The following is a 14,225-nucleotide window of genomic DNA, read 5'->3' on the forward strand; positions in this document are numbered from 1 at the left end:
CCGTCACCCACATTTCCATTTCCCACACATCTACACTCACCCACATCTCCATTTCCCATACATCTACCCTCACGCACATCTCCATTTCCCACACATCTACCCTCACCCCCATTTCCCACATATCTACCGTCACCCACATCTCCATTTCCCACACATTAAGTCACTCTCACATCTCCATTTCCCACACATCTACCCTCACCCACATCTCCATTTCTTACACATCCACCCTCACCCACATATCCATTTTCCACACATCTAACGTCACCCACATCTCCATTTCCCACACATCTACCCTCACCCACATCTCCATTTCCCACACATCCCCGCTCACCCACATCTACATTTCCCACACATCCACCCTCACCCACAACTCCATTTCCCACACATCTACCCTCAACTATATCTCCATTTCTCACACATCTACCGTCACCCACATCTCCATTTCCCACACATCTACCCTCACCCACAACTCAATGTCCTACACATCTACCCTCATCATCTCCATTTCCCACACATCTACCCTCACTCACATCTCCATTTCAAACCCATCAACCCTCACTCACATCTCCATTTCCCACTCATCTACCGTCACCCACATTTCCATTTTCCACACATCCACCCTCAGCCACATCTCCATTTCCCACACATATACCCTCAGCCACATCTCCATTTCCCAGATATCTACCCTCACCGACATCTCCATTTCCCACATATCCACCCTCATTCACATCTCCATTTCCCAGACATCTACTGCCACCCAGATCTCCATTTACCACACATCTACCCTCACCCACAGCTCCATTTCCCATACATCTACCCTCACGCACATCTCCATTTCCCACACATCTACCCTCACCCCCATTTCCCACATATCTACCGTCACCCACATCTGCATTTCCAACACATCTACCATCACCCACATCTCGATTTCCCACACATCTACCCTCACCCACATCTCCATTTCCCACACATCTACCCTCACCCACTTCTCCATTTCCCACACATCTACCATCACCCACATTTTGATTTCCCACACATCTACCCTCACCCACATCTCCATTTCCCACACATCAACCCTCACCCACATCTCCATTTCCCACACCTCTACCCTCACCCACATCTCCACCCTCACCCACATCTCCATTTCCCACACATCTCCCCTCACCCACATCTCCATTTCCCACACATCTACCGTCATCCACATCTCCATTTGCACACATCTACCGTCACCCACATTTCCATTTCCCACACATCAACACTCACCCACATCTCCATTTCCCACACATCTACCCTCAGCCACATCTCCATTTCTCACATATCTACCCTTACCAACATCTCCATTTCCCACACATCCACCCTCACTCACATCTCCACTTCCAACACATCTACCCTCACCCACATCTCCATTTCCCACACATCTACCGTCACCCACAACTCCATTTTCCCCGCATCTACCCTCACCATCTATTTCCCACAGGTCTACCCTCACCAACATCTCCACTTCCCACACATCCACCCGCACCCACATCTCCATTTCCCACACATTAACTCACTCTCACATCTCCATTTCCGACACATCCACCCTAATCCACATCTCCATTTCCCACACATCTACCCTCACCCACATCTCCATTTCCCAGACATCTACTGCCACCCAGATCTCCATTTCGCACACATCTACCCTCAGCCACATCTGCATTTCCCACACATCTACCGTCACCCACATCTCCATTTGCACACATCTACCGTCACCCACATTTCCATTTCCCACACATCTACACTCACCCACATCTCCATTTACCACACATCTACCCTCACCCACAGCTCCATTTCCCATACATCTACCCTCACGCACATCTCCATTTCCCACACATCTACCCTCACCCTCATTTCCCACATATCTACCGTCACCCACATCTGCATTTCCAACACATCTACCATCACCCACATCTCGATTTCCCACACATCTACCCTCACCCACATCTCCATTTCCCACACATCTACCCTCAGCCACATCTCCATTTCCCACACATCTACCATCACCCACATTTTGATTTCCCACACATCAACCCTCACCCACATCTCCAATTCCCACACATTAACTCACACTCACATCTCCTTTTCCGACACATTTACCCTCACCCCCATCTGCATTTCCCACACATCTCCCCTCACCCACATCTCCATTTCCCACACATCTGCCCTAGACATCTCCATTTCCCACACATCTACCCTCAGCCACATCTGCATTTCACACACATCTACCGTCACCCACATCTCCATTTGCACACATCTACCGTCACCCACATTTCCATTTCCATAGATCTACCCTCACCCACATCTGCATTTCCCAGACATCTACCCTCACCATCTCCATTTCCAACACATCCACCCTCACCCACATCTCCATTTCCCACACATCTACCCTCACCCACATCTCCATTTCCCACACATCTTCCCTCACCCACATTGCCATTTCCCACACATCTACCCTGACCCACAGCTCCACCCTCACCCACATCTCCATTTCCCACACATCTACCCTCACGCACATCTCCATTTCCCACACATCTACCCTCACCCACATCTCCATTTTCCACACATCTACCCTCACGCACATCTCCATTTCCCACACATCTACCCTCACCATCTCCATATCCCACACATCTACCGACTCCCACATCTCCATTTTCCACACATTTACCATCACCATCTCCATTTCCCACACATCTACCCTCACCATCTCCATTTCCAACACATCCACCCTCACCCACATCCCCATTTCCCACACATCTACCCTCAGCCACATCTCCATTTCTCACATATCTCCCCTTACCAACATCTCCATTTCCCACACATCCACCCTCACTCACATCTCCACTTCCAACACATCTACCCTCACCCACATCTCCATTTCCCACACATCTACCGTCACCCACAACTCCATTTTCCCCGCATCTACCCTCACCATCTATTTCCCACAGGTCTACCCTCACCAACATCTCCACTTCCCACACATCCACCCGCACCCACATCTCCATTTCCCACACATTAACTCACTCTCACATCTCCATTTCCGACACATCCACCCTAATCCACATCTCCATTTCCCACACATCTACCCTCACCCACATCTCCATTTCCCAGACATCTACTGCCACCCAGATCTCCATTTCGCACACATCTACCCTCAGCCACATCTGCATTTCCCACACATCTACTGTCACCCACATCTCCATTTGCACACATCTACCGTCACCCACATTTCCATTTCCCACACATCTACACTCACCCACATCTCCATTTACCACACATCTACCCTCACCCACAGCTCCATTTCCCATACATCTACCCTCACGCACATCTCCATTTCCCACACATCTACCCTCACCATCTCCATTTCCAACACATCCACCCTCACCCACATCTCCATTTCCCACACATCTACCCTCACCCACATCTCCATTTCCCACACATCTTCCCTCACCCACATTGCCATTTCCCACACATCTACCCTGACCCACAGCTCCACCCTCACGCACATCTCCATTTCCCACACATCTACCCTCACCCACATCTCCATTTCCCACACATCTACCCTCACCCACATCTCCATTTTCCACACATCTACCCTCACGCACATCTCCATTTCCCACACATCTACCCTCACCATCTCCATATCCCACACATCTACCGACTCCCACATCTCCATTTTCCACACATTTACCATCACCATCTCCATTTCCCACACATCTACCCTTACCCACATCTCCATTTCCTACACATCTACCCTCACCCACATCTCCATTTCCCACACATCCCCGCTCACCCACATCTCCATTTCCCACACATCTACCCTCACCCACAGCTCCACCCTCACCCACATCTCCATTTCCCACACATCGACCCTCACCCACATCTACGTTTCCCACACATCTACCCTCACTCACATCTCCATTTCCCACACATCTACCCTCACCCACATCTCCATTTCCCACACATCAACCCTCACCCACATCTCCAATTCCCACACATTAACTCACACTCACATCTCCTTTTCCGACACATTTACCCTCACCCCCATCTGCATTTCCCACACATCTCCCCTCACCCACATCTCCATTTCCCACACATCTGCCCTCACCCACATCTCCATTTCCCACACATCTACCCTCACCCACATCTCCATTTCCCACACATCAACCCTCACCCACATCTCCATTTCCCACACCTCTACCGTCACCCACATCTCCACCCTCACCCACATCTACATTTCCTACACATCTCCCCTCACCCACATCTCCATTTCCCACACATCTACCGTCATCCACATCTCCATTTACACACATCTACCGTCACCCACATTTCCATTTCCCACACATCAACACTCACCCACATCTCCATTTCCCACACGTCTACCCTCACCATCCCCATTTCCAACACATCTACCCTCAGCCACATCTCCATTTCTCACATATCTACCCTCACCAACATCTCCATTTCCCACACATCCACCCTCACTCACATCTCCACTTCCAACACATCTACCCTCACCCACATCTCCATTTCCCACACATCTACCGTCACCCACATCACCATTTCCCACACATTAACTCACTCTCAAATCTCCATTTCCGACACATCCACCCTAATCCACATCTCCATTTCCCACACATCTACCCTCACCCACATCTCCATTTCCCACACATCTAACCTCACCCACATCTACATTTCCCACACATCTACCCTCACCCACATCTCCATTTCCCCACACATCCACCCTCACCCACATCTCCATTTCCCACACATCTACCGTCACCCACATCCCCATTTCCCACACATCTACCCTCACCCACATCTCCGTTTCCCGCACTTCTACCCTCACCCACATCTCCATTTCCCACACATCTACCCTCACGCACATCTCCATTTCCCACACATCTACCCTCACGCACATCTCCATTTCCCACACATCTACCCTCAACTATATCTCCATTTCTCACACATCTACTGTCACCCACATCTCCATTTCCCACACATCTACCCTCACCCACATCTCCATGTCCTACACATCTACCCTCACCATCTCCATTTCCCACACATCTACCCTCAGCCACATCTCAATTTCCCACACATCTACCCTCACCATCTCCATTTCCCACACATCTACCCCCACCCACATCTCCATTTCCCACACATCTACATTCACGCACATCTCCATTTCCCACACATCTACCCTCACCATCTCCATTTCCCACACATCTTCCCTCAGCCACATCTTCATTTCCCACACATCTACCCTCAGCCGCATCTGCATTTACAACACATCAACCCTCACCCACATCTCCATTTCCCACACCTCTACCGTCACCCACATCTCCACCCTCACCCACATCTAAATTTCCTACACATCTCCCCTCACCCACATCTCCATTTCCCACACATCTACCGTCATCCACATCTCCATTTGCACACATCTACCGTCACCCACATTTCCATTTCCCACACATCAACACTCACCCACATCTCCATTTCCCACACGTCTACCCTCACCATCTCCATTTCCAACACATCCACCCTCACCCACATCCCCATTTCCCACACATCTACCCTCAGCCACATCTCCATTTCTCACATATCTACCCTCACCAACATCTCCATTTCCCACACATCCACCCTCACTCACATCTCCACTTCCAACACATCTACCCTCACCCACATCTCCATTTCCCACACATCTACCGTCACCCACAACTCCATTTTCCCCACATCTACCCTCACCATCTCTATTTCCCACAGGTCTACCCTCACCAACATCTCCACTTCCCACACATCTACCGTCACCCACATCACCATTTCCCACACATTAACTCACTCTCACATCTCCATTTCCGACACATCCACCCTAATCCACATCTCCATTTCCCACACATCTACCCTCACCCACATCTCCATTTCCCACACATCTAACCTCACCCACATCTACATTTCCCACACATCTACCCTCACCCACATCTCCATTTCCCACACATCCACCCTCACCCACATCTCCATTTCCCACACATCTACCGTCACCCACATCCCCATTTCCCACACATCTACCCTCACCCACATCTCCGTTTCCCGCACTTCTACCCTCACCCACATCTCCATTTCCCACACATCTACCCTCACGCACATCTCCATTTCCCACACATCTACCCTCACGCACATCTCCATTTCCCACACATCTACCCTCAACTATATCTCCATTTCTCACACATCTACTGTCACCCACATCTCCATTTCCCACACATCTACCCTCACCCACATCTCCATGTCCTACACATCTACCCTCACCATCTCCATTTCCCACACATCTACCCTCAGCCACATCTCAATTTCCCACACATCTACCCTCACCATCTCCATTTCCCACACATCTACCCCCACCCACATCTCCATTTCCCACACATCTACATTCACGCACATCTCCATTTCCCACACATCTACCCTCACCATCTCCATTTCCCACACATCTTCCCTCAGCCACATCTTCATTTCCCACACATCTACCCTCAGCCGCATCTGCATTTACAACACATCTACCTTCACACACATCTCCATTTCCCACACATCTACCGTCGCCCACATCTCCATTTCCCACACATCTACCCTCCATCACATCTCCATTTCCAACACATCTACCTTCAGCCACATCTCCATTTCCCACACATCTACCGTCACCCACGTCTCCATTTCCCACTCAACCACCCTAACTCATATCTCCTTTTCCCACACATCTACTCTCACCCACATATCCATTTCCCACACATCTACCCTCACCATCTCCATTTCCCACACATCTACCCTCAGCCACATCTCCATTTTCCACACATCTACCCTCACCATCTCCATTTCCCACACATCTACCCTGATCCACATCTCCATTTCCCACACATCTATCCTCACCATCTCCATATCCCACACATCTACCGACTCCCACATCTCCATTTTCCACACATTTACCATCACCATCTCCATTTCCCACACATCTACCCTTACCCACATCTCCATTTCCTACACATCTACCCTCACCCACATCTCCATTTCCCACACATCTACCCGCACCCACATCTCCATTTCCCACACATTAAGTCACTCTCACATCTCCATTTCCCACACATCTACCCTCACCCACATCTCCATTTCTTACACATCCACCCTCACCCACATATCCATTTTCCACACATCTAACGTCACCCACATCTCCATTTCCCACACATCTACCCTCACCCACATCTCCATTTCCCACACATCCCCGCTCACCCACATCTACATTTCCCACACATCCACCCTCACCCACAACTCCATTTCCCACACATCTACCCTCAACTATATCTCCATTTCTCACACATCTACCGTCACCCACATCTCCATTTCCCACACATCTACCCTCACCCACATCTCAATGTCCTACACATCTACCCTCATCATCTCCATTTCCCACACATCTACCCTCACTCACATCTCCATTTCAAACCCATCAACCCTCACTCACATCTCCATTTCCCACTCATCTACCGTCACCCACATTTCCATTTTCCACACATCCACCCTCAGCCACATCTCCATTTCCCACACATATACCCTCAGCCACATCTCCATTTCCCAGATATCTACCCTCACCGACATCTCCATTTCCCACATATCCACCCTCATTCACATCTCCATTTCCCAGACATCTACTGCCACCCAGATCTCCATTTGCACACATCTACCGTCACCCACATTTCCATTTCCCACACATCTACACTCACCCACATCTCCATTTACCACACATCTACCCTCACCCACAGCTCCATTTCCCATACATCTACCCTCACGCACATCTCCATTTCCCACACATCTACCCTCACCCCCATTTCCCACATATCTACCGTCACCCACATCTGCATTTCCAACACATCTACCATCACCCACATCTCGATTTCCCACACATCTACCCTCACCCACATCTCCATTTCCCACACATCTACCCTCACCCACTTCTCCATTTCCCACACATCTACCATCACCCACATTTTGATTTCCCACACATCTACCCTCACCCACATCTCCATTTCCCACACATCAACCCTCACCCACATCTCCATTTCCCACACCTCTACCCTCACCCACATCTCCACCCTCTCCCACATCTCCATTTCCCACACATCTCCCCTCACCCACATCTCCATTTCCCACACATCTACCGTCATCCACATCTCCATTTGCACACATCTACCGTCACCCACATTTCCATTTCCCACACATCAACACTCACCCACATCTCCATTTCCCACACATCTACCCTCACCATCTCCATTTCCAACACATCCACCCTCACCCACATCCCCATTTCCCACACATCTACCCTCAGCCACATCTCCATTTCTCACATATCTACCCTTACCAACATCTCCATTTCCCACACATCCACCCTCACTCACATCTCCACTTCCAACACATCTACCCTCACCCACATCTCCATTTCCCACACATCTACCGTCACCCACAACTCCATTTTCCCCGCATCTACCCTCACCATCTATTTCCCACAGGTCTACCCTCACCAACATCTCCACTTCCCACACATCCACCCGCACCCACATCTCCATTTCCCACACATTAACTCACTCTCACCTCTCCATTTCCGACACATCCACCCTAATCCACATCTCCATTTCCCACACATCTACCCTCACCCACATCTCCATTTCCCAGACATCTACTGCCACCCAGATCTCCATTTCGCACACATCTACCCTCAGCCACATCTGCATTTCCCACACATCTACCGTCACCCACATCTCCATTTGCACACATCTACCGTCACCCACATTTCCATTTCCCACACATCTACACTCACCCACATCTCCATTTACCACACATCTACCCTCACCCACAGCTCCATTTCCCAGACATCTACCCTCACGCACATCTCCATTTCCCACACATCTACCCTCACCCCCATTTCCCACATATCTACCGTCACCCACATCTGCATTTCCAACACATCTACCATCACCCACATCTCGATTTCCCACACATCTACCCTCACCCACATCTCCATTTCCCACACATCTACCCTCAGCCACATCTCCATTTCCCACACATCTACCATCACCCACATTTTGATTTCCCACACATCAACCCTCACCCACATCTCCAATTCCCACACATTAACTCACACTCACATCTCCTTTTCCGACACATTTACCCTCACCCCCATCTGCATTTCCCACACATCTCCCCTCACCCACATCTCCATTTCCCACACATCTGCCCTCGACATCTCCATTTCCCACACATCTACCCTCAGCCACATCTGCATTTCACACACATCTACCGTCACCCACATCTCCATTTGCACACATCTACCGTCACCCACATTTCCATTTCCATAGATCTACCCTCACCCACATCTGCATTTCCCAGACATCTACCCTCACCATCTCCATTTCCAACACATCCACCCTCACCCACATCTCCATTTCCCACACATCTACCCTCACCCACATCTCCATTTCCCACACATCTTCCCTCACCCACATTGCCATTTCCCACACATCTACCCTGACCCACAGCTCCACCCTCACCCACATCTCCATTTCCCACACATCTACCCTCACGCACATCTGCATTTCCCACACATCTACCCTCACCCACATCTCCATTTTCCACACATCTACCCTCACGCACATCTCCATTTCCCACACATCTACCCTCACCATCTCCATATCCCACACATCTACCGACTCCCACATCTCCATTTTCCACACATTTACCATCACCATCTCCATTTCCCACACATCTACCCTCACCATCTCCATTTCCAACACATCCACCCTCACCCACATCCCCATTTCCCACACATCTACCCTCAGCCACATCTCCATTTCTCACATATCTCCCCTTACCAACATCTCCATTTCCCACACATCCACCCTCACTCACATCTCCACTTCCAACACATCTACCCTCACCCACATCTCCATTTCCCACACATCTACCGTCACCCACAACTCCATTTTCCCCGCATCTACCCTCACCATCTATTTCCCACAGGTCTACCCTCACCAACATCTCCACTTCCCACACATCCACCCGCACCCACATCTCCATTTCCCACACATTAACTCACTCTCACATCTCCATTTCCGACACATCCACCCTAATCCACATCTCCATTTCCCACACATCTACCCTCACCCACATCTCCATTTCCCAGACATCTACTGCCACCCAGATCTCCATTTCGCACACATCTACCCTCAGCCACATCTGCATTTCCCACACATCTACCGTCACCCACATCTCCATTTGCACACATCTACCGTCACCCACATTTCCATTTCCCACACATCTACACTCACCCACATCTGCATTTCCAACACATCTACCATCACCCACATCTCGATTTCCCACACATCTACCCTCACCCACATCTCCATTTCCCACACATCTACCCTCAGCCACATCTCCATTTCCCACACATCTACCATCACCCACATTTTGATTTCCCACACATCAACCCTCACCCACATCTCCAATTCCCACACATTAACTCACACTCACATCTCCTTTTCCGACACATTTACCCTCACCCCCATCTGCATTTCCCACACATCTCCCCTCACCCACATCTCCATTTCCCACACATCTGCCCTCGACATCTCCATTTCCCACACATCTACCCTCAGCCACATCTGCATTTCACACACATCTACCGTCACCCACATCTCCATTTGCCACAGATCTACCCTCACCCACATCTCCATTTCCCGCACATCTACCCTCACCATCTCCATTTCCAACACATCCACCCTCACCCACATCTCCATTTCCCACACATCTACCCTCACCCACATCTCCATTTCCCACACATCTTCCCTCACCCACATTGCCATTTCCCACACATCTACCCTGACCCACAGCTCCACCCTCACCCACATCTCCATTTCCCACACATCTACCCTCACCCACATCTCCATTTCCCACACATCTACCCTCACCCACATCTCCATTTTCCACACATCTACCCTCACGCACATCTCCATTTCCCACACATCTACCCTCACCATCTCCATATCCCACACATCTACCGACTCCCACATCTCCATTTTCCACACATTTACCATCACCATCTCCATTTCCCACACATCTACCCTTACCCACATCTCCATTTCCTACACATCTACCCTCACCCACATCTCCATTTCCCACACATCCCCGCTCACCCACATCTCCATTTCCCACACATCTACCCTCACCCACAGCTCCACCCTCACCCACATCTCCATTTCCCACACATCGACCCTCACCCACATCTACGTTTCCCACACATCTACCCTCACTCACATCTCCATTTCCCACACATCAACCCTCACCCACATCTCCAATTCCCACACATTAACTCACACTCACATCTCCTTTTCCGACACATTTACCCTCACCCCCATCTGCATTTCCCACACATCTCCCCTCACCCACATCTCCATTTCCCACACATCTGCCCTCACCCACATCTCCATTTCCCACACATCTGCCCTCACCCACATCTCCATTTCCCACACATCAACCCTCACCCACATCTCCATTTCCCACACCTCTACCGTCACCCACATCTCCACCCTCACCCACATCTACATTTCCTACACATCTCCCCTCACCCACATCTCCATTTCCCACACATCTACCGACATCCACATCTCCATTTGCACACATCTACCGTCACCCACATTTCCATTTCCCACACATCAACACTCACCCACATCTCCATTTCCCACACGTCTACCCTCACCATCTCCATTTCCAACACATCCACCCTCACCCACATCCCCATTTCCCACACATCTACCCTCAGCCACATCTCCATTTCTCACATATCTACCCTCACCAACATCTCCATTTCCCACACATCCACCCTCACTCACATCTCCACTTCCAACACATCTACCCTCACCCACATCTCCATTTCCCACACATCTACCGTCACCCACAACTCCATTTTCCCCACATCTACCCTCACCATCTCTATTTCCCACAGGTCTACCCTCACCAACATCTCCACTTCCCACACATCTACCGTCACCCACATCACCATTTCCCACACATTAACTCACTCTCACATCTCCATTTCCGACACATCCACCCTAATCCACATCTCCATTTCCCACACATCTACCCTCACCATCTCCATTTCCAACACATCCACCCTCACCCACATCCCCATTTCCCACACATCTACCCTCAGCCACATCTCCATTTCTCACATATCTACCCTTACCAACATCTCCATTTCCCACACATCCACCCTCACTCACATCTCCACTTCCAACACATCTACCCTCACCCACATCTCCATTTCCCACACATCTACCGTCACCCACAACTCCATTTTCCCCGCATCTACCCTCACCATCTATTTCCCACAGGTCTACCCTCACCAACATCTCCACTTCCCACACATCCACCCGCACCCACATCTCCATTTCCCACACATTAACTCACTCTCACATCTCCATTTCCAACACATCCACCCTAATCCACATCTCCATTTCCCACACATCTACCCTCACCCACATCTCCATTTCCCAGACATCTACTGCCACCCAGATCTCCATTTGCACACATCTACCGTCACCCACATTTCCATTTCCCACACATCTACACTCACCCACATCTCCATTTACCACACATCTACCCTCACCCACAGCTCCATTTCCCATACATCTACCCTCACGCACATCTCCATTTCCCACACATCTACCCTCACCCCCATTTCCCACATATCTACCGTCACCCACATCTGCATTTCCAACACATCTACCATCACCCACATCTCGATTTCCCACACATCTACCCTCACCCACATCTCCATTTCCCACACATCTACCCTCACCCACTTCTCCATTTCCCACACATCTACCATCACCCACATTTTGATTTCCCACACATCTACCCTCACCCACATCTCCATTTCCCACACATCAACCCTCACCCACATCTCCATTTCCCACACCTCTACCCTCACCCACATCTCCACCCTCACCCACATCTCCATTTCCCACACATCTCCCCTCACCCACATCTCCATTTCCCACACATCTACCGTCATCCACATCTCCATTTGCACACATCTACCGTCACCCACATTTCCATTTCCCACACATCAACACTCACCCACATCTCCATTTCCCACACATCTTCCCTCACCATCTCCATTTCCAACACATCCACCCTCACCCACATCCCCATTTCCCACACATCTACCCTCAGCCACATCTCCATTTCTCACATATCTACCCTTACCAACATCTCCATTTCCAACACATCCACCCTCACTCACATCTCCACTTCCAACACATCTACCCTCACCCACATCTCCATTTCCCACACATCTACCGTCACCCACAACTCCATTTTCCCCGCATCTACCCTCACCATCTATTTCCCACAGGTCTACCCTCACCAACATCTCCACTTCCCACACATCCACCCGCACCCACATCTCCATTTCCCACACATTAACTCACTCTCACATCTCCATTTCCGACACATCCACCCTAATCCACATCTCCATTTCCCACACATCTACCCTCACCCACATCTCCATTTCCCAGACATCTACTGCCACCCAGATCTCCATTTCGCACACATCTACCCTCAGCCACATCTGCATTTCCCACACATCTACCGTCACCCACATCTCCATTTGCACACATCTACCGTCACCCACATTTCCATTTCCCACACATCTACACTCACCCATATCTCCATTTACCACACATCTACCCTCAGCCACATCTCCATTTCCCACACATCTACCATCACCCACATTTTGATTTCCCACACATCAACCCTCACCCACATCTCCAATTCCCACACATTAACTCACACTCACATCTCCTTTTCCGACACATTTACCCTCACCCCCATCTGCATTTCCCACACATCTCCCCTCACCCACATCTCCATTTCTCACATATCTACCCTTACCAACATCTCCATTTCCCACACATCCACCCTCACTCACATCTCCACTTCCAACACATCTACCCTCACCCACATCTCCATTTCCCACACATCTACCGTCACCCACAACTCCATTTTCCCCGCATCTACCCTCACCATCTATTTCCCACAGGTCTACCCTCACCAACATCTCCACTTCCCACACATCCACCCGCACCCACATCTCC

Source organism: Mobula birostris, chromosome 10 (genome assembly GCF_030028105.1).
Source record: "Mobula birostris isolate sMobBir1 chromosome 10, sMobBir1.hap1, whole genome shotgun sequence".
NCBI lineage: Eukaryota > Metazoa > Chordata > Chondrichthyes > Myliobatiformes > Myliobatidae > Mobula > Mobula birostris.